General features: G+C 37.8%; 1 long non-coding RNA gene across 1 annotated transcript; it reads right to left on the bottom strand.

Annotated features, from left to right (window-relative positions):
- Positions 1-526: 526 nt before the first annotated feature.
- LOC144977757 (uncharacterized) lies at positions 527-22,537 on the bottom strand. Its single transcript, XR_013646395.1, has 5 exons — positions 22,196-22,537; positions 20,738-20,855; positions 17,996-18,055; positions 2,516-2,588; positions 527-656 (listed from the first exon to the last, which is right to left on the bottom strand). It is a non-coding gene; the product is annotated as an uncharacterized LOC144977757 (long non-coding RNA).
- Positions 22,538-24,705: the final 2,168 nt, after the last annotated feature.

The raw sequence follows: 24,705 nt of genomic DNA, 5'->3' as shown, positions 1-24,705 counted from the left end.
GGCAGCTTTGCTTATGGACCCATTGTTGTACGTGATGGAAATCTTTAAAAAATGACGCAAAATATTGTCCATTAGAACAATGTTAAACTAGACCCATAATATCTGCACGTCGACCCCGACAGAAGGCCAAATTAAAATTGAAATTAAATTAGCTTTTATATAGCGCAATATCCACTAAAGGTGTTCAAAGCGCTTTACAAGAGGTCCCTGGTCAACAGCAACATTTTAACATGTAGGACGGGACATAACGCCTGTTCAGCGATATTACAATATTTCGGACAAAGACAACGCTGTTAACGGCCAGGTACTCATTTTACACCTGAGTACGATGAGAGAATGTGAGTAAAGAGCCTTTTCCAAGGACTCAACTATGCGCCGAGTGCGAGGCTCGAACCCAGGACCTTCCGATCCGGAGCGAGTGTCATACCACTAGACCATATAGCCGCACAAATTGAGGTGGCTGATTCCAATAAGAGAACGTTTAAAATAAAAAAAAAACAAAAAAAAAAAAAAACAAACAAATGGATATGTTTTAAATCTTGTTTATTTGTGTCACATGATGACAACAACAAGAACAGCAACAACACACAAACACACACTTTGTATCACGCTTCCAGGAGGATGGTATTCACTTCCTTAACGACCGCTTTTTGGGTCTGTTGAAAAATTAAAGATAAAAGGATTATAAAAAGGAATTCAATGAATATAAAATAAAAGACCTGTTTGTTTGTTTTTTGGTGGTTATTATTTTTTTTTTTGGTGGGGGTGGGGGGATCTGGCTCCAGGGGTTTTATGGGATCTCGCGACACTCTTAGTATTAGGCCATTTCAGCGCCAATAAAAGGGAATATGAGAGAAAACTTGTAGTTGTAGATGAAGTTAAATTCACCAAAGAACCAGCTAGACAGAGTGGACTGGTGCAATTTTTTTAAAAAGTAGTCCTTCACAGCTATTGGGCCCATGGAGCCGGTGTTTACCCGGTTTCTATAGCGTGAAACGGACAATAGCAACAGCTTGCTATCCTTTGGATAGGACATTAATCTACCGAAAAAAACCTTTTCGCCAGATCTGACAGACCCAGCTATCCTTTTAAACTGGAAAATCTCGACTGCGCTTGGGGTCGATCGTGGTCCCTTTACCTGTGTAGCAAGTGCTCTACAAACTGGGCTTTAGGACCCAAAAATATGGAACAGAAGATTTCATGAGCAATCCACTGATGTGACTATTTTAATATTGCCTACAAGTTCCATCCAGGTCCTAGCTAATGATCCCGCTATGAAGAATAAATGTTTACAAATATATTCAAACCAATAAAAGTACATAACAGAGAGATGAGTTATATCGGAAAAAATATCACTCTAAAAAGAAAATTTGCTATATATTTGACTGTCTCCCTCCCAGCTAAGGATCCTCACCAAGACCCGGACAAGAAAACCCGAGCGATCTCAATCCAGAACAAAGACAGAAAGTAACATGGAAAGAGAAAACAGATCTTGGGGATAGAAGACACACCGAAGGACCTCCTGCCCACCATCAAGAGAGGTCAGAAGATCCGATTTAAAAAGACATACCTCACACCGTGTGACATGGTAATTTATTGTCATGATTTCAATGCTTAGCTTTTTTTTTACAGTAGGTACCACAAGAAACACTTTATAAATATCTAAAATTGTTTTTTCTATTAAATTATATAAAGTATTCCGATAGCCATGTAAAACAGTTTTTAAATTTTGAAAATCCAAACAAAAATTTAAAAAATGAGAGCAAATTCATTTTTCTGCCTACTTAGAATTTTATTTTGCTTGCCAATTGATATAAGAAAATGTTCCAAAATTGAAATCACGAAACTAAACACCAAAAGGATTCAACATACTTGTGAAACGTATTTTGTTAAGAAAAGCTAAAGTAATGATAAGGTCTACTAATATCTGAACTATCCACGATCTTTTCAAAGTTTACATTCGGTTGCTATAGTACTGTTACATGTTTTTGCCACCATTTTCCACATGCTTAATGATCATACAACATGGCATGCGACTGTAGACAATGGAAAATTTTGTAGATAGTTATAGTCTTGTTATCTTTAATTTATCTGGCCATAATTCTTCTTTAAAATGTATTTAAAATGTGATAATTCCTTTTTGGTGTTCAGTTACAAGAAAATTATTTAGAAATTATTATAACTATAAAAAAAATAATTTACTCTCACTGTCTTATTCATGTACGGATTGCAAAATTTAACAAGTTTTCTCCCTTGACTATCACAATATGTAATGAATATAAAACTGTAAAAACCCATTTTAAATACGTATAAACTGTCTCAGGTGGTAGCCACTTTAAAAATAGTGTCATAAATCAGATGATAAATGATATTTAGCGACATATTTTTCTTAATTGTTTCTTTCCAACAATAATCAGTAATAATCAAAATATAAATTAATAGAATAGAATGAAAAGGATGAAATGTGAGGCGTGAATTGTGACTGCAAATAATATAAGGTTAATAAAATATTTACAGCATCTTCCTATTGTTCTTTCAAGCTTGTTACCACCTTTTAAACATGTTTTCCCAGGAGGACACCTATAACCCTGAAATGAAAATTATTAATTATTAGATAATATTTATCACATGCCGCAAACATGCCTTAAATAGGAACTGTATAATATAGAAAGAACGAAGTTGACATCACTTACCTCTTTCTTCTTGTTTTTAGTCAGCCATTATTGTGAGTAGTTACAACGCTGTATCAATCGACTATAAACGGCAAAGGCTACACATAATGTTGTAAGTTCGTACGTTATATTCGCTAGCAAGTGTTGTGAGTTTGTTTGTTTTTTTTAAACACAAATCATCAATAAACAGTACAATTCCCTTTATTCATCCCAAAGGAGAAATTTGTATTTAGGATCTAATCCAAGGGAAAGACTGGAATAACCCAGGCATCAGTAGTTGAACTCGGTACTTTTCGGGTGCCATGCAAAGACCATAACGCTTAGCCACGCTGTCCTCAGATGATGAATCAAATATATAGCCAGATATACGAGACTTATGCTGACGGTTTTTGTTTATTTTAGAAAAAAGAAAGGAATTAAAAATGTCGCCGATGAATTGGGATTTCAAAAGAACAAGTACTAGATATAGTAAGATGTGAGAATGTTACGATCTTACTTTGTTAAAAAGAAAGGAATGCCAACGACAAGTGGAAGATAAGATTAGATGTTTAATCAAAAGTTTCAAAGTTTATTCAATCTTAGGCTTTCGCCAATAAATCAACAATTTGATGCCAACATACATGAAGTGGAAAAAAAAAGGTAAATGGAACCAAAAAATAAACTGATACACCACACAAAAATACAACACTCGTAATAACATCAATGCGTTCAATAATAATAATAATAGTAATAATAATAATAATAATGATAATGATAATGATAATAATAATAATAATAATAGTAATAATAATAATAATAATGATAATGATAATGATAATAATAATAATAATAATAATAATAATAAATAATAATGATAATAATAATGATAATGATAATGATAAAATAATAATAATAATAATAATAATATAATAATAATAATAATAATAATAATAATGATAATGATAATGAATAATAATAATAATAATATAATAATTAATAATAATAATAATAATATAATAATAATAATATAATAATATAATAATAATAAATAATAATAATAATATAAATATAATATAATAATATAATAATAATAATAATAATAATAATATAAATAATAATAATAATAAAAATAATAATAATAATAATAATAATAATAATAATTTAATAATAATAATAATATAATAATAATATAATAATAATAATAATAATAATAATAATAATAATAATATAATAATTAATATAATAATAATATAATAATAAAAATATAAAATAAATAATAATAATAATAAAATAATAATAATAATAAAGAAAAGAAGAAGAAGAAGAAGAAGAAAGAAGAAGAAGAAGAAGAAGAAGAAGAAGAAGAAGAAGAACACAACAACACACAACAAGAATACAATAATAATAACAATAATAATATTACCATCATCCTTACACCCCAATCATCACCGTTACACCACCACCATTACCATTGTCACTACCATCACTACCATCACTTTTACATTTCCAATCAGTTTTTCACATTTAAAAATTTTTTTTTTAAATAAAAAATTATTGATACCCATCACAACAGACCTCCTCACTACCACGAAAATTCCCGTAGTACTACGGCTAAATCCTGGGCTGGATATAATAAAGGTTTTTTAATTAAATGTCATTTCTTGAAAACGAAGTTCTGGTGCCAGAGCTATCACATAGAGTTAATATTTTTCCCCACGCATTATAAGGACAAACTGGTGGTTTTTAAGGGTAGTTAAAATGTCTACGATGTTATTTACCCTGAAAACTACTTATTACATTTTCCTATTTCAAGTAGGCAGGTCTGCTATGATAAGTATCAGTTCCATAGTCAAAATAAGACAAACAAAAATAACTTTTATTTTAATCCATACAATTTGATGACAACAGACATGAAAGTGAGAAAAAAAGGTACATGAAACCAAAGCATAAAATGATACCATAAATAATCATAAAAATACAACATTGTAATACCACCAATACTTACAATAATAGTAATAATAATAATAACAATAATAATAATAATAACAACAATAACAATAACAATAATAATAATAACAATAATAACAACAATAATAACAACAATAACAACAACAATAATAATAATTATTATTATTATCATCACTACTACTATTATTATTATTATCATCATCACCACCATTATAATTGTAAAAATAACAGAAGCGCCGCAGCAATAATATCTAGTATTGTATTTGTAAATGGGGACCACGCTTATATCCCATTCGTTGACAAGTAAGAAGATAGGGATTATATCATGGTAATTCTGTTTTGGATAATAAAGTTATTGACTTTTAGTAATACTAGGTGCTCCAAAATGCTTTGGTCTGGGTGATCTTTATCTTCGGGGAAATTCCAACATAATAAATAGCCCACCACTTACTTAACACATTTCTATCGTTGATTAAAGTTCTAGAAAAATGGGATTTTGCGAACATTGCCTAGAAGTTACAGACATATTAGTTTAACGTATTTTTTGGTAGAATTACAGAATTAATTCCCAAAGACAAATAATTAACTCTTTTAGAATATCACAAACATTTAAGTAATTTTCCGTACTGATATAGTCTAGAGCGAAACAAGCTTGCGTACTTCAATTATTCCATGTCAAGGGTTGGTTTCTGTGTTTTTAAGAATTTTACGGCGTTTGTGACGCATTGGAAGAACAGAAAATGTATAAGGTAGTCTAAAAGTATACTTTTCTCAAAGGCACCTGAGGATAAATAAGGCAAAGGTAAATGGTGCGGATAGGGCACCAAGAGCACCCCTCGGTATACTTAGATTGAAATCGCTTAGAAGTCAAAGATACAAGCAAAGGGTCCTAACAAGTGAAATACAACACTTCTTTTACAAATCACATCAAAACAGAAGAACCAAGAAAGGAAGAAAAAAAAAAATATATAAAAGAGAGAGTGACTGTGACTCCAATCGGAAGTAGGAAACCGGAAAGTAAACAATATAAAGGTGGCCAGATAATTATGGAAAAATCAACTAAATGCCATCTCTCTTGGATTACAGAAAAGTCTCTGCACGGTGGGTCCCCATACATGTTACTTCAGAAATGAAACGAAGAGAAAGATATATTTACCCAACATTTCAAAGTAAGGAGATACTTTTCTTCAGAAAATTATAAGTGATCTTAGTCTTGGATCCACTACTAGAACCCGGAAACCAAAGTGTAGTCAATGGATTACAGGCATAAATCTTCTCCAAGACCAAGGAAATTCAATTTCGTTGTCTCTGCGAGAACGGTCTTGTTTACCATTTTCTGAGACATTGAAGGAATAGTTCACATATAATTTCCTGAACAAGGACAAAAAGTAAACTCTAAACAATATGTTTCAACTCTACGAACACTCAAAAATAGACTAGCATGGGTTCGAGGGAGTATATTCGATATTGCACCATGACAATGCGAGACCATAGACTTGTCGTCAAAGGGTGTGTCTTTTTTACGAAACCCGCCGAAACCCGCCGAAACCCTGCGAAACCCGCCGAAACCCGCCGAAACCCGCCGAAACCCGCCGAAACCCGACGAATCCCGACAAAGTTATGGGAAGTAGGTGGCTGTGGGGAGTGAACCTAGAACTCAGGGAAGTGTTCACCATTGGGGAGTGAACCTGGGACTGGGTTTCGGCGGGTTTCGTAAAAAAGAACCAGTGCTTTTTTACGAAACCCGCCGAAACCCGGCGAAACCCGGCGAAACCCGACAATATCCAGCAAAGTTATGGGAAGTAGACAACTGTGGGGAGTGAACCCGATACTCAGGGAAGTGTACACCAGTCGGGAGTGAACCTGAGACTAAGGTTATCGGCCGGTTTCGGCGGGTTTCGTAAAAAAGAATTAGTGCTTTATTACGAAACCCGCCGAAACCCGACAATATCCGGCAAAGTTATGGGAGTTTGGCAACAGTGGGGGGTGATCCTGGGAGTCAGGGAATTGCACACCAGTGGGGAGTTAACCTGGGACTGTGTAAAAAGGATATCAGTGGGAAATAAACCTGGGACTAAAGGGAGATGGATACCATTGAAAGTTGAAGCCGGATATGAGAGTTGAGTACCAGAGGAGAATGAACCTGACACTATAGAAGGTGGGCGCCAGTGGGGAGTGAACCTGGGACTCAGGGAATTTCACACCAGTGGGGAGTTAACCTGGGACTATGTAAAAAGGATATCAGTGGGAAATAAACCTGGGACTAAAGGGAGTTGGATACCATTGAAAGTTGAAGCCGGATATGAGAGTTTGGTACCAGAGGAGAATGAACCTGACACTATAGGAGGTGGGCGCCAGTGGGGAGTGAACCTGGGACTATGTAAACAGGATATCAGTGGGAAATAAACCTGGGACTAAAGGGAGGTGGATACCATTGGGAGTTGAAGCCGGATTTGGGAGTTGGGTACCAGAGGAGAGAGAAACCTGACACTATAGGAGGTGGGCGCCAGTGGGGAGTGAACCTGGGACTATGTAAACAGGATATCAGTGGGAAATAAACCTGGGACTAAAGGGAGATGAATACCATTGAAAGTTGAAGCCGGATATGAGAGTTTGGTACCAGAGGAGAATGAACCTGACACTATAGGAGGTGGGCGCCAGTGGGAGTGAACCTGGGACTATGTAAACAGGATATCAGTGGGAAATAATCCTGGGACTAAAGGGAGATGGATACAATTGAAAGTTGAAGTCGGATATGATAGCTTGGTACCAGAGGAGAATGAACCTGACACTATAGGGGTGGGCGCCAATGGGGAGTGAACCTGGGACTATGTAAACAGGATATCAGTGGGAAATAAACCTTGGACATGGATACCATTGAAAGTTGAAACCGGATATGAAAGTTTGGTACCAGAGGAGAATGAACCTGACACAATAGGAGGTGGGCGCCAGTGGAGAGTGAACCTGGGACTCAGGAAATTGCACACCAGTGGGGAGTTAACCTGGGAATATGTATAAAGGATATCAGTAGGAAATAAATCTGGGACTAAAGGGAGATGGATACCATTGGGAGTTGAAGCCGGATTTATTTCCCACTGATATCCTTTTTTAGATATTCACAGGTTAACTCCCCACTGGTGTGCAATTCCCTGACTCCCAGGTTCACTCCCCACTGGTGCCCACCTTTTATAGTGTCAGGTTCATTCTCCTCTGGTACCCAACTCCTTAGTTCGGCTCGGATACCCACAGTTATCCATCTCCCACAGTCCCAGGTTAACTCCAAATTGGTGTGCACTTCCCTGAGTCCCAGGTTCACTCCACACTGGCGCCCACCTCCTATAGTGTCAGGTTCATTCTCCTCTGGTACTCAACTCCCATATCAATCTTCAACTTTCAATGGTGTCCATCTCCCTTTAGTCCCAGGTTTATTTCCTATAGTGTCAGGTTTCTCTCTCCTCTGGTACCCAACTCCCGAATCCGGCTTCAACTCCCAATGGTATCCACCTCCCTTTAGTCCCAGGTTTATTTCCCACTAATATCCTGTTTACATAGTCCCAGGTTCACTCCCCACTGGCGCCCACCTCCTATAGTGTCAGGTTCATTCTCCTCTGGTACCAAACTCTCATATCCGGCTTCAACTTTCAATGGTATTCATCTCCCTTTAGTCCCAGGTTTATTTTCCACTGATATCCTGTTTACATAGTCCCAGGTTCACTCCCCACTGGCGGCCACCTCCTATAGTGTCAGGTTTCTCTCTCCTCTGGTACCCAACTCCCAAATCCGGCTTCAACTCCCAATGGTATCCACCTCCCTTTAGTCCCAGGTTTATTTCCCACTGATATCCTGTTTACATAGTCCCAGGTTCACTCCTCAGTGGCGCCCACCTCCTATAGTGTCAGGTTCATTCTCCTCTGGTACCAAACTCTCATATCCGGCTTCAACTTTCAATGGTATCCATCTCCCTTTAGTCCCAGGTTTATTTCCCACTGATATCCTGTTTACATAGTCCCAGGTTCACTCCCCACTGGCGCCCACCTCCTATAGTGTCAGGTTCATTCTCCTCTGGTACCAAACTCTCATATCCGGCTTCAACTTTCAATGGTATTCATATCACTTTAGTCCCAGGTTTATTTCCCACTGATATCCTTTTTACATAGTCCCAGGTTCACTCCCCACTGGCGCCCACCTCCTATAGTGTCAGGTTTCTCTCTCCTCTGGTACCCAACTCCCAAATCCGGCTTCAACTTTCAATGGTATTCATCTCCCTTTAGTCCCAGGTTTATTTTCCACTGATATCCTGTTTACATAGTCCCAGGTTCACTCCCCACTGGCGGCCACCTCCTATAGTGTCAGGTTTCTCTCTCCTCTGGTACCCAACTCCCAAATCCGGCTTCAACTCCCAATGGTATCCACCTCCCTTTAGTCCCAGGTTTATTTCCCACTGATATCCTGTTTACATAGTCCCAGGTTCACTCCTCACTGGCGCCCACCTCCTATAGTGTCAGGTTCATTCTCTTCTGGTACCAGACTCTCATATCCGGCTTCAACTTTCAATGGTATCCATCTCCCTTCAGTCCCAGGTTTATTTCCCACTGATATCCTGTTTACATAGTTCCAGGTTCACTCCCCACTGGCGCCCACCTCCTATAGTGTCAGGTTCATTCTCCTCTGGTACCAAACTCTCATATCCGGCTTCAACTTTCAATGGTATTCATCTCCCTTTAGTCCCAGGTTTATTTCCCACTGATATCCTTTGTACATAGTCCCAGGTTCACTCCCCACTGGCGCCCACCTCCTATAGTGTCAGGTTTCTCTCTCCTCTGGTACCCAACTCTCAAATCCGGCTTCAACTCCCAATGGTATCCACCTCCCTTTAGTCCCAGGTTTATTTCCCACTGATTTCCTGTTTACATAGTCCCAGGTTCACTCCTCACTGGCGCCCACCTCCTATAGTGTCAGGTTCATTCTCCTCTGGTACCAAACTCTCATATTCGGCTTCAACTTTCAATGGTATCCATCTCCCTTTAGTCCCAGGTTTATTTCCCACTGATATCCTTTTTACAGAGTCCCAGGTTAACTCCCCACTGGTGTGAAATTCCCTGAGTCCCAGGTTCACTCCCCACTGGCGCCCACCTTCTATAGTGTCAGGTTCATTCTCCTCTGGTACTTAACTCCCATATCCGGCTTCAACTTTCAATGGTATCCATCTCCCTTTAGTCCCAGGTTTATTTCCCACTGATATCCTTTTTAACACAGTCCCAGGTTAACTCCCCACTGGTGTGCAATTCCCTGACTCCCAGGATCACCCCCCACTGTTGCCAAACTCCCATAACTTTGCCGGATATTGTCGGGTTTCGGCGGGTTTCGTAATAAAGCACTAATTCTTTTTTACGAAACCCGCCGAAACCGGCCGGTAACCTTAGTCTCAGGTTCACTCCCGACTGGTGTACACTTCCCTGAGTATCGGGTTCACTCCCCACAGTTGTCTACTTCCCATAACTTTGCTGGATATTGTCGGGTTTCGCCGGGTTTTGGCGGGTTTCGGCGGGTTTCGTAAAAAAGCACTGGTTCTTTTTTACGAAACCCGCCGAAACCCAGTCCCAGGTTCACTCCCCAATGGTGTACACTTCCCTGAGTTCTAGGTTCACTCCCCACAGCCACCTACTTCCCATAACTTTGTCGGGATTCGTCGGGTTTCGTCGGGTTTCGGCGGGTTTCGGCGGGTTTCGGCGGGTTTCGGCGGGTTTCGTAAAAAAGACACACCGGTCGTCAAACCCAAGATGCATTAATTAAGTTCAAACTTCCGACCTGAGGCACCCCTAGATCTTGCCTCATCTAGCTATTTCTTATTCTCTCAGATCAATAAGTATCTGAAAGGAAACCACCACAACAATGATTGAGAGGCAATGGCAAATTTGCGTTGATGGTGCATCGAAAGATTTCCAGGAGTCTTCACTTTAACAGCATGCGCCAACTTGTTGAGCATTGACAGCTCTGTGTTACTCGCGACGTCGATTATGTGGGAAAATAAATGGTACGATACGTAGCTGATATTCTAAACTTTCATGTAGTATGTTTGCATGTGCTGTAGAAAGCAAAAATGTTATAACAAAACGGAACTTAAATATTACCTCCCCCTTGTACATACAGCAAATAATGTGTTACGGTACCTGTTACATGTGTAATAGAATGACCATTCTATCTAATGTTATTTGATTTTGTACTCTATTACTCTTTACTACTTGTCTCTACCATCACTATTTAAATGTATACAAGTAATGCAAGACTGTGTGCCTCTGTGGTTGATATCAACATTTCTTTACTCGTGTGTGTTACTATGACCAATAGTACACTGTGTGTTGTGTGTTAAGCCCTTACACAGGTAGTCCCTCGATGTAGTACTATTTTTATCTTCGGCTGGGTGTGACTTCTGGCCTGATACTATATTTTTGTGTGCTTTCTTTCATCACTTCACATCGTTATAACTTCATTTTAACAACTATGATCATTTACAAATTTATATCACTAATTCTGGCAAATCATAGCTTTCTAACCACCTACCTTGAGTCATCTAAATCTACTTGGTTCTTCTGTATACTTAATAATTGCTACTTAAATATTTCATACAGCCATAACGTTAACGCCTTTGATTACTAATTACGAGCTAAACATTTACTCTTTAACTCTGCAATTCACTATGATTGATTTTGTAGCATAACTCTTGAGTTTAGACTTATTCGTTCCTTCATACATGTCCTATGTTATTTGCATTAATTTGTTTAAATCATGAAGATGCACACAACTCGATCGAGTTACTCACTTCAGTCTATGGATCCCTTTACCTGGACCAGTGACGTAGGTGCTTTCTCTGACGTCCGCGTTAAATCTATTTTTAACTGCTATACTATAGCTAATATTAGATGATTCTGCCATTGATTCGTTTCATTCATTCATTGATCCATTCAACAGAATGATCTGTTCCATTGTTCCTGAATAAAGACTTCATCATTTTACATCCTGGCCTTTGTTGTTTGATCGCCTCCACTACCCTGGAGTGGATGGGCTAGGGACTCGGGTAGACTATGGTGTCTCCGGACTTGACTGTGGTGTGTGCTCTTCGCTCATGAAATCAACTCCCTACTTCTACTTCTGACACATGAAGTCATGCTACTATCACTAACAGTAGTACTAAACTGTCACTTCATTGTCTCGATCTATCTTCCTCACTTGAGCACCACCGCCGCAGTTACAGTCTGGAACTCTTAAGTCGACCCCGGGACCGAATCCATCCACTCCCACGGCCTCTACACTCTGCCAATACCACTACTACCACTCGCCGGCATCAACTACCCGGTTGTCTCCATCAGTATCACACTCGCCGGCATCAACTACCCGGTTGTCTCCATCAGTATCACACTCGCCGGCATCAACTACCCGGTTGTCTCTATCACACTCGCCGGCATCAGCTACCCGGTTGTCTGACTCTATTACACATGTCATTACCTATAATTCTTAGAATTATGATACCGCAACCAACATGGTAGATTTGGTCGCATTTGAAATGGCCAAAACCCCATTTTCAAATCCCGCTGAGAGCATAAATTATAATCCCTAACTTGAACTTACACATCACTACACAGACAAATCACCTAGTACCCAAATAAGACATCAAATGAAATCCCAAAATATATACTATTGAATACAATCAAATCAATTAACCAAACTTAGCATCTTCACCAAAATATACTTTCTTCAAATTAGATGGTAAAAAATAAGGAATAATAAGGCATTTCCAAAATTCACAGAAAAATTAAACAATACAGTTACATACATCAGAAAACTGTAAAATTGAAGCTTGTAATCAGTACTAAAAATCAAGTCTTTAGATAAAAAAAAGATAGTCACGTTTTCATTGGGCTGAACTTGAAATGTTGAAATTTGGAACTAATAATAATAACAACAACAACAACAACAAAAAAACAACAAAAAAAAAAAAAAAAAGTTCCTTTACTCATCTCATAGGGGAAATATGTCTCTAGGGTCTATTCCAAGGGAAGACTGGAATAACCCAGGTGCCAACCGCAGTGCAGCGCCGCAAATTGAATTTGAGCAAGGCGACTTGCAGTACCTCCACAGTAAAACATTGATATTCCACCACTCTTTTGGGAAGCTGGAAACGTTAAACAAAAAGCTAGGGCTGCTTAAACGAATCAATAGAATGGAGAGAAAATTAAAGAGAGTGAATCATATAAAAAGGGGCAACACAAAGTAAGCGATTCGGCCTTTGGCATTCCTAGGTTTACACGCAGATAATGATGAGAAAGAGAAAAAAAATTACATTTATACAAATTAATTTGTGACAAAGGGGGGGGGGGTATGGAGGGGGAGGGGATGGGCTAAGAAAGAGCAAGGTGCATGTGTGCAAAGGAAGGACATAGATAGATAGAGAGACAGACAGACAGACACTCACACACACACACACACAGAGAGAGAGAGAGAGAGAGAGAGAGAGCGTTTCTATGTTGCTATAGATATTTAAATTAAATGAAGGAGAGTGGGGGAGAGAGATAAGGGAAATAAAGATTTATTTTAAAATAGTTTTACTTTAAACGTAGGTAGGCTCCAGAACTAGTGGGAGCAGTCTTGAAATTAACTACTATCCTTCTATGGATAACGTGTTTACAATCTTATTAGAAGGCTTCTTGATATTGATACTACTAAACTTCTTGTGGTCTCTTTGATTCTTACCCGCCTTGATTATTGCAATAGCTTGCTCTATGGTTGTGATAATAATGTCATTAATCGACTCCAAAAGATACAGAACAAAGCAGCTCGATTGGTAACGTTATCTAAAAAGCGCGAGCATATAACACCGATTTTGGAGGACCTACACTGGCTACCTGTAAAGTTTAGGATTGAATTTAAAATACTCACCCATGTTTTCAATTGCTTAAACAATTCCGCTCCTGTTTACCTTCAGGAACTTATCCACCTTTATGAACCCAGTCGAAATTTAAGATCTGCTAATTTAAATATCCTAAGGGAACCCCCAAAATCGTTAGTTTTTCATGAGAAATCCTTTGACCACCATGCCCCCCGACTGTGGAACTCCATCAATATTGAAACTAAAAATAGTGAAAATCCACTTATCTTTAGAAAACGGTTAAAAACTGAGCTTTTCTGTAGGGCATATAATTTGGACTCTTAGTATGTATTTTATTATAATATATTATGTTATCATCGAATTTGTGTGGTTTTAACATGCCAGTTCTATATTTGTATATCATACATGATGTGTTGATGTAAAGCGCCAGTGAGCAATTCCAAATTGGAACTAGGCGCTATATAAGTTCATTATATTATATTATTATTATTATCTTGACAAGAAATGTAATCATCGTCAGGGCAAAAAATACATTTTGGTGCTTATCATGACAATGATTACACTGCTTGTCAACATTGTAAACGTGTCATGAATTCATCGGTACCCCCTCCCTATTTTAGCATATTTTAGCTTGCATCAACCTTCAGTTTCGGTTTACATTTCATCTCATTATTTCATCTCCTCTCTCTCTCTCTCTCTCTCTCTCTCTCTCTCTCTCTCTCTCTCTCTCTCTCCAACCTTGCACACACACACACACACACAACACACACACACACACACGCGTCATGCTCTGACATGGTTGATAGTACCAAAGTACCAAAATGCATGTAGTTACAAGGTACAATTTACAGAGAAGCCAACTTAAAATTGGGCTCACATGCTTTTCAGACGCTATTCGAAAGAATTACAATAAACAATGTCAATAAAGAAAATATTATGTTTCTTTTTTTACAAAACCCGACAAAGTTATTGGAAGTGAGCAGTAGCGGGGAGTGAACCAGGGACTGAAGAAAGTGTACATCAGTGGGGAGTGAAACTGGGACTATGGGAAGAAGATATCAGCGGAAATGACCATGAGAACATGGAAGATGGATACTCGTGGGAACGGAAGCCTGACTATAGTCGAGAGATAAGACGGGAAAATGTGAGGTGATCACCCGTGGGGAGTAAACCCAGAAGAGTACTTATTTTTTCCGAAACCTACCAAAACCGTCCAAAGTTATGAGAAATGGGCAGCAGAGGGGAGTGAACCAGGGACTAGGGGAGGTGGACACTAGTGGGGAGTGAACCTGGTACTGTGGGAAGTGGATATCAGAGGGAAAGGAACCCGTGACCGTGGGAGAAATATACCAGTGGAACTTGAATCCAGACTATAGGTGGGCACCAGAAGGGAATGAACTGAGACAATGGGGAATGTACCTGCCCACTTCCCATAACTTTAGACATTTTCGGTAGGTTTCGGAAAAAATAAGTAACCTTCTGTGCTCACTCTCCACTGGTGTCCTCCTCCCATATTCCCGGCTCCACTCTCCACTTGTTTATACCTCTTGTAGCCCAAGGTTCATTTCCCATTGGTGCCCACCTCCTATAGTCTCGGATTCATTATCCTCTGCTGCCCACCTTCCATAGTCCGGTCTCGATTCCCACTGGTATCCATCTCCCATGGTCTCAGTTTCAATTCCCTCTGATATACTTTTCCCATAGTCCCAGGTTCCCTCCCCACTGGTGTCCACTTCCCTGAGGCCCTGCTTCACTCCTCACTGCTGCCCACTTCCATTAACTTAGGTCATTTTTGTGGATTCTGGCGGGTTTAGGCGGGTTTCGTAAATAAGAAAAACCCTCCTCCTCCCATAGTCTTAGGTTCACGACCCAATGGTGCCTACTTCCCATAACTTTGTCCGCTTTCCACGGGCTTCGGCTGGTTTCGTAAAAAAAGGAAACAACCTCCTCATCTCATTGTCCCAGGCTCACTCCCCATTGTTTTAGTTTTACACTTCCCCGAGTCCCTGGTTCACTCCCCACTACTGCCCACTTCCCATAACTTTATCGGGTTTTGTAAAAAAAAAAAAAAAAAGAAAAGAAAAGAAACACCGTTCAGTACTATATGACAGGGAAACACAATGTCCAATACTACCCAAAGCTCCGAAACCTCTATACTTGGTTGCATATTGTGTGATGATGATGTTATGGTGTTTGAGTAGTATGATGATAATGAGTAGTATGTAGAAAGGGTGTATGGTATGTAGTATAGAGTAGTATATGTAGTATGTAGTGTGTAGTAGTAGTGCGTAGTAGAGTAGTAGTAGTAGTAGTAGTAGTATAGTAGTAGTAGTAGTAGTAGTAGTAGTAAGTAGTAAGTAGTAGTAGTAGTGTAGTAGTAGTAGTAGTAGTAGTAGTAGTATAGTAGTAGTAGTAGTAGTAGTAGTAGTAGTAGTAGTAGTAGTCAGTAGTAGTAGTATAGTGTAGTAGTAGTAGTAGTAGTAGTATAGTAGTAGTAGTATAGTAGTAGTATAGTAGTAGTAGGTAGTAGTGTAGTTATTTGTAGTATAGTTGTTGTTGTTGTTGTATAGTAGTTAGAGTAGTAGTAGTAGAAGTAGTAGTAGTAGTAGTAGTAGTAGTAGTAGTAGTAGTAGTAGTAGTAGTAGTAGTAGATGTAGTAGTAAGTAGTAGTAGTAGTAGTAGTAGTAGTAGTAGTAGTAGTAGTAGTATGTAGTAGTAGTAGTATAGTAGTAGTAGTTAGTAATAGTAGTAAGTAGTAGTAAGGTAGTAGTAGTAGTAGTAGTAGTAGTAGTAGTAGTAGTGTAGTAGTAGTAGTAGTAGTAGTAGTAGTAGTAGTAGTAGTAGTAGTAGTAGTAGTCGTTGTTGTTGTTGTTGTTGTTGTTGTAGTATTGAAAATGATGAGTTTTTCTTTGTTGTAGTAGTATTGGCAGTGGCGATGATGTGGTGGTTTTGGCTGTAGTTATATTGGTAGTGATGATGAGGTGGTGATTGTGGTTGTTGTAGCGTTGGTAGTGGTGATGATGTGATGTTGGTGGTTGTAGCAGTATTGGTAGTGATGTGATGGGATCGTGTCGTTGTAGTAGAAATAGTGGTAGTGATGATGTGATTATGGTACTGTAGTTGTGGTTGTAGTGGTACTGGTAGTGATGTGATGTGATTGGGCGGTTGTAGTAGAAATAGTGGTAGTGATGATGTGGTGGTGGTGATGGTTGTACTTGTTGTGATGACGATGTGTTGTATTCATGATTGCAGTGATGATGATGTGATCATGGTGGTTGTTGTAGAAATGGTTGTGATGAAGATGTGGTGACGGTAGTTATAATTATGGTAGCGGTGATTTATGGATGGTGGTAGTTGTAATAGTATTGGTTGTGATGATGATGTCGTGGTGGTGGTTGTTGTAGTGGTGTGTGTGTGTGTGTGTGTGTGTGAGTGTGTGTGTGTGATAAAAATGATATTTGTAGTAGTCGTAATGGTGGTAATAGTGATGGTAATGATGTGGTGGAGGTTGTAATGCCAGTGATGATGATGATGCTGTAGTGTTGATTGTAGTAATAGTAGTATCTGGGATGGTGAAGTGGTGGTGGTTGTGGTAGTGGTGCTAGTGATGATTATGATGTGGTGGTAAATCTAGTAGTGAAGTTGTAGTGATATTGATGTGGTGGTTGTAATGGTTGCAGTATTAGTAGTGGTGGTAATGATGTGGTTGTAGTTGTGGTTGAGATGGCGATGATGACGATGGTGGTGGTTGTAGAAGTGGTAGTAGTGATGATGATGCGATGGTGGTGCTTGCACTGGTAATGATGATGATGATGATGATGATAATGATGATGATGATGATGATGCTGCTGATGATGATGATGATGATGATGATGATGATGATGATGATGATGAGGATGATGATAATGATGATGATGAGAATGATGATGATGAGAATGATGATGAGGATGATGATGATGAGAGGAGGATAATGATAATGGTTGTTGGCCAGACCCCCAAAAAATTGTAATTAATTACCAATCAATTTGTGTGTGTGCGTCATATTGGCTTGACAAAACCGGTCTGCCAGTTTGTGCCTGCGATTTAGCATCCATGTGCTCATTCTCTCCCTTTCCACCCCTCCCCCTTATTTTTGCCTGGTTGCAAAATTTATATATTTTTCTTTATCTCTCTTCATTATCTGCGTGTAACCTGAGGAAGGCCAAGAGCCAAAACGTTATTTGCTTTTTGGCGTTCCCTTTCTAATGAGTCACATTCACTCCATTGGAAAAGTTAGCAGTACAGTAGAATCTGCATAGAGGAAACACTCTTAAATTAAAATTCTGCTTAAAGTCAACACCGTTTGTTGGTCCAAAATTTTCTGTTCTTTATCATATTGTGTTCCATTTATAATCAATAAAGTCTACCTTATTTAAAGTCAAACAACACATCTGACGGGGATGTTGGTTGTATACGGATATCATTGTAGAGCTATTGTAAAACGAATACTTACTCCTTTCAGAGAACATCTTTGGCAATTGGATAAAGCAAACATTGCAGAAACCAGGAATGTCTGTAATGGGAAATTAAAAAATAGATTATTTTCCAGGGTCAACCACATGTCAAAATGGTATTTTGGTGAAAATTGGAAATTTAAGTATTTTTTGATCTACCTATTAAATCATGCTATAGCCTATTCATTCTGACCAATATAACACTTACATTCAACACGTGACATATTTTAATATATTGACCGAGTGATGGGACCGACTTTGGTTACGAAATATTATATGATTTGTCAAAAATTGTAATATAAAAAAACTCCATATGTAGAATTTCCCATAGAATCATCGTTAAAGCCAGTAAATATGAAATTAGGAGAAAAGTTAATGGATCAATATTTTTCAAGTCAGTCGAGAATAGAAGTAGATTTTTGTTATAAAGTATCAACAAAACAAAACAAAACACATTTTTGCGTATTATCCTCTTTTGTTTTTTTAAAACTATTTATGTGACGTAAAAAGTTATGGTGGTCCAACTGAATACAAGTTCAGTCTGTGCTGAGCATGGAAATTTATTTTAAAAGGTGAAGGTCAGAAGTCATCAATTCAATACAACTTCCGATCGGTGCAGAGAACGTTAAAAATCATTTTAAAAGATGAAAGTCAGAATTCCTTAGTTTTTCGATAAATGACTGCTTACTTTGACCTTCGATTTAATTTGTTTAAGCCAATAACAAGCGGTCATTAATTCATTTTTATCATGATTCGTTTATTCCTATTAGATAATACAAAATATGTGTTATAATATACGATTCTTTCATCTCTTTGTATTTATTCAACGAGTTATTTTGATCGTGCACAACGAGCTTGCGTGTATTTTATTGCACGATAAAAATATAACGACTGTAATAAATACAAAGAAATGAAGGAATACGGTTATTCCATCCTTACAAGTAGATTATTAGATATTCTGTAACCAAATGGTATGGTATTGGTACTTCTATTCATCATAATTTGTATCTTTCTCCTGCTTGAAGGACGATTTGACCCAAAACTAAAAGCGTTGGTTTTGTATTCATGCGCATCAAAATATTATTTATCAGCTGTCTTTTACACTTTATTTCACACCAATAAAATGTGCGCAAATATTCTGCAATCGTTGAATAAATTCTGTATAGAGCAGTAAAGTTAGGTGCCCCAAACGTAAACAAAGGTCGAGAAGCACGTGGCAAACCACATGTTCCTGTCTTGACAGCTCACGTTCCAATGTAAATAATAGAAAGAAAATAACCTTTAAAATTTGGCTGTTAGGTGGCAAAAGAAACACATATTCATAAATACTCGATCATGTATCAAATAATGTCTAGATATGGATATTTTATGGAACAAAAGGTAAAATTTATCAAAAATTACAGTCTATCTATTTTTAGACCAGAGCAAATTATTGCGCTGGTGTGAACAGAACGAGAATTATTCGGAGCCTGATTTTCAGAATAATTTAGTCTTATATTATTATTTCTGCAACTGTTAGATTTTATGTAAACATATTTTCAATACTGAAAGTGTATTGCATACAACTCAAACTACAAAATTGGGAGACCTATATTGTGCGTAAATTATTCCGGTCCCTAACGGAAATCACTAGCAACTTGTTATTGTTTACGTTTGGGGCAGCAACTTTACTGTTCTATTCAACTCATTCGAAGCACTGTTCAACGATTACGTAGTTACTACAAAATGATCTGGTTTTCCAGCGAGAGGGGTAGAATAATATATGATTTTTACATTCTTGCTTTTGGGAACTCCGCCGTATTATTACCAACCGCTGAACGAGCGACATGACCAGAAATGAGAAATTGTAAACACATTTTTTCGACAACATATGGGAACATTCTATATTATCTTTCTCGAGTCATCTGTCACATCGCAAATCTGCTTAAATTACCTTATTAGAAAAGTATTTACAGTTATTGAAGTACCCAACAACACAATAGGCTATTTTGTTAAACTTGACCAATAGTTATGATTGCAACTTGTATGAAGTAATTACATTTATTTTTAAGATATCCAATCATTGGAGAGCAACAAATCATGTGATCGATGACTCGGTTGGACAAAAACCTGGATATGGATTGCTCCCGTTAAAATGTAAAAGGTTTCTATCGAAAATAGGAAAAAACGACTTGTCATTCCGAGGAAATATAGATCAAAACAGAGGCCTGTCTTCAATATCGTGTACTGTTTAATGATTGATCCAAGCTGATAAACTTTCTCTTCTAAACCACACGATTGCTGTATAGAATGAATTCGTTGAACTCACGAGGCTCTTTGTTGTTATTTGTTCGTCGACCATCAGTTTGGTGATTAGTTTTCATTAGATTCTAGCAAAAAAAAAATATCGATGCTTTGCGTTGAGGTAAAATACTCACATCTGCTCGCTAGGTGGAATGCATCAAGACATAAAACTATGTGTAACTTATCACCCAACAGGCGGTCTAAAAACAATAACAAGGAGCTGAGTGACGTCAACTTCATTTCTTCTGTACATTAAAAATTACACGTTGTCTTTTTTGTCCCTACGATCAATCTGGTGAACAGAACTGTTTATTTAAACTATCAATTGACACAATACAACGACATATTTCTTGATTGGTCCACATTACAACTATAAACACAGAACGGAACTCTTGTTATATGCGTATCGATCGAATGTCTAACACTTATGTGATGTGAAATGAGTAAGGAATACTCACAATAATAACGTTGAAGTTCATCCTTGTCGATTACTGAAAATACGTGAATTTCAAAGCTAAGAGAGCTTTATTTTATAATGGTAATTGCATCTTCCTCAATCCTACGCACCTGGGAACCCTGCCAAAGCAAACAAATCCAGACTACAGTCACACCACGTTAACCCGATAATCAAAATGTCTTAAACTTAATCGATAACAATGTGAAATTTAATGTAAGCTTAAATTTAATATACAAAACAGATAAAATAGACGTTTCGGGTTTCCCCTTTATCAACAAAACAGGATGAATGCAACACTACAGACGAATGAGATAATGTGGTAGTGGCGTTGTGAAGATGAATAAACAAAAACATTGGTAGTGGTGAGATTAAGATTTGGTGGTGGTAGTTGTAGCAGAGGTGGTAGTGATATTGATGTGTTGGAGGATGTTGTAGTAGCGGTGGTCAGGATGATGTGGTAGTTATTGTTGTATTAATGGTGATAGTGTTGATGATGATTTAGTAGTGGTAGTGGTAATGATGATGATGATGTTGATAATGATGGGTGGTGGTTGTAGCAGAGGTAGTATGATGGGATGACAATTACGTGGTGCTGGGTGAAGCAGTGAAGGTGGTAGTGATGATGATGATGATGATGATGATGATGATGATGATGATGATGATGATGATGATGATGATGATATAGAGGTGGAGGTGGTTGTAGTAGTGGTGGTGCTTCAAGATATGATGGTGTGGTAGTAGTGGTGGTTGTAATAGTAATGGCAGTGATGATGATGATGATGATGATGATGATGATGGTGATGATGATAATATAGAGGTGGAGGTGGTTGTAGTGGTTGTAGGGAAAGAGTGACAGATTGTGTGTGTATGTGTTTGTGTGTGTAATGTGTTTGTGTGTGTATGTGTTTGTGTGTGTATGTGTTTGTGTGTGTAATGTGTTTGTGTGTGTAATGTGTTTGTGTGTGTAATGTGTTTGTGTTTGTAATGTGTTTGTGTGTGTAATGTGTTTGTGTTTGTAATGTGTTTGTATGTGTATGTGTTTGTGTGTGTATGTGTGTGTGTGTGTAATGTGTTTGTGTGTGTAATGTGTTTGTGTTTGCGTGTATTTTAATTTGATAATTGTAAATATCAAGATAACGTATCTAATTCATATTGGAAACTGCCTAAATAAACATTGGAATTGAAATGTGTTCGTGTGCGTTTGAAGACAGAAATAGACTCTCTCTCTCTCTCTCTCTCTCTCTCTCTCTCTCTCTCTCTCTCTCTCTCTCTCTCTCTCTCTCTCTCTCTCTCTCTCTTTCTCCCTCTCTCTCTCCCTCTCTCTCTCTCTCCCCCCCTCTCTCTCTCTCTCTCTCTCTCTCTCTCTCTCTCTCTCGTTCTCTTTCTCTCTCTCTCTGTCTCTGGACATGCTACCTTACTATAACCATTATTAGAAATGATGCTTAGGTAAAATACTCACAACATACGCCAGCCGGAAATAACACACAAAACTAAGAGTAACCTTGAACGTTTATAGTCCGATTGGCGCTGGCTTCCGGCGACAACAGACGTGTTGTGAATGTTTACCTATTTCTACACATATTTTTATTCATTTATCATTCAATCGCCGGAATTTACGCCTAATTTTTATTCAAAATGGATGTGAAGTATATATTGTTCCTGATTTTTATATTTATTAGTATATTTATAAGCATAAATGGTGTTTTAGCCTGTGATTTTGCTGCCAAAAGCCTATCGATAATATATACTCCAGAGACTCTCCGATCCCTCCAACCCGTGTCACCCCCACCACCCACTATTGACACATCGTTTATTAAAGTAAGAAAGAGGGGAGAAAGGGAGGAATAAAAACAAAATTTAACAGACGGCCTTTTCGTCCATTTTTACCCTGTGTAGTGACATGTAATGTAAGATCACTGAAAAAAAAATTGATGAACTGTTTTCACTGTGTCGTTACAATAATGACTATCGTCAAGCCTCCATAATAGCGTTAACAGAGACTTGGCTCTCTCCTCACATACCATCATCATGTTTTGATATTGAACAATACTCACTATTTCGAGGAGATCGGACTAATGTAAATAAACGAACTGGGGGTGGGGTGTGCACATATATTAACAACAAATGGTGCCACCCCAATAATTGTCAAATAAAGAAAATGTATTGTGACGATTATATTGAATTTATTACTGTTTCGTCACGACCTTATTATCTACCCCGGGAATTTACTCATGTCATCATCATCAACGTCTACATTCCACCATCATCAGACAACAACACAGCGAAAAATATTTTGAAGAAAGAAATACAGGACATTCAAATGAAGTCGCCCGATGCCGTATTGATGGTCACTGGTGATTTTAACCAATGTAAAGATTTCACTCTCCCGGGACTTCATCAATACGTGGACTGCGAGACAAGGGACAAAAAAACATTAGATTTATTCCTGTGTAATATTAAAAATAGTTATAAATGTTTACCCCGTGCCCCATTAGGTTTATCTGACCACTGCATGCTCTTGCTACTCCCCACCTACCGCCCTGTTTTTAAACGTGTAAAACTAGTAAAGAAAAGTGTACAGATCTGGAACGGAAGTGTGTGTGAAGATTTGCTTGGTTGTTTTGAATGCACTGACTGGAATGTTTTTATCGAATCATGTGATAGTGTGGATGAGCTGAATGACTGTGTGAGTGAGTATTTAAAATTCTGTGAACAGCTCGTGTCTTGTAAAAAAGAAATAAAATATTATCCTAACAACAAGCCTTGGATAACAAAAGATCTAAAACTTTTATTGAACCAAAAGAAAACTCTCTATACTAGTGGAAACAAAAAAGATCTGAAAACAAAACAAAAAGAGATAAAGAGGGTAATATCTAGTTGTAGAGACAAGTACAAAAATAAAATTGAAAAATACTTTTCTTCTGGGGATATACAGGACACGTGGCGGGGGCTTAAAACTGCTGTGAACTATAATCCAAAGCCCACGATTATATCTGAAGATATCGAAATTGAAACTCTAAATAAATTTTATTCACGTTTTGACACAGCAAACAAATTTGATATTGAAAATGAAAAACATAAATTAGACAGGGCTTTGGAAGATGAAATGACTATTGAGGTCAGTGAAGAAGAAACGAGATTCGTATTTTCGAAACTAAACGAGAGGAAGGCTGCTGGGCCGGATGGATTGAAAGGAAAATTATTAAAAGAATGTGCCCATCAACTGTCCCCCATTTATACACATATTTTTAACTGGTCCCTCCAATGCGTTTCGATCCCTGAAATTTGGAAAACTTCAAAAATTATTCCTGTTCCAAAAAAAGAAAAACTTGAATCTATGAACGATCTCAGACCTGTTGCACTGACTTCAATAGTCATGAAATCTTTAGAAAAACTTGTTCTTGTTAAAATTAGGAACCAGTTTATGCCATTGAGTGATAGTCATCAATTTGCTTACAAACCAGGACGTGGCGTAGAGGATGCCATTTTGCTGTTTACAAACAACATCTACAGGCATCTAGATCACGCTAAGAGCTATTGCAGATTGCTTTTCGCAGATTTTTCTTCAGCGTTCAATACAATGCAACCTCAGTTGGTTGTTCAAAAATTGACTAGTCTGAATCTAAACAAGTATATAATTGCTTGGGTGCTCGAATTTCTTACGGAGAGAGCACAATATGTTCAATTAGGACAAAATATATCTTCCTGTATAACTACAAATACTGGTGCTCCTCAAGGTTGTGTATTGTCCCCTGTATTATTCACAATATACACGAATGACTGTAGAAGTCAAAACCTGAGTGTACCTTTGATAAAGTTTGCAGATGACACCGCTCTTCAAGGCTTCATAACAAATGGCAACGAAGTGGCTTATAGGCAAGAAATTGATAGATTTGTGTCTTGGTGTGATGCCCACCACCTAGAGCTTAACATAAGCAAGACAAAGGAGCTAGTGATTGACTTTAGGAG

The sequence above is a fragment of the Berghia stephanieae genome, chromosome 8 (genome assembly GCF_034508935.2).
Source record: "Berghia stephanieae isolate SIO BIC M18660-M18661 chromosome 8, UCSD_Bste_1.3, whole genome shotgun sequence".
In the NCBI taxonomy this organism is placed as follows: Eukaryota; Metazoa; Mollusca; class Gastropoda; order Nudibranchia; family Aeolidiidae; genus Berghia; species Berghia stephanieae.
This window is presented reverse-complemented; position numbering and strand designations above follow the sequence as displayed.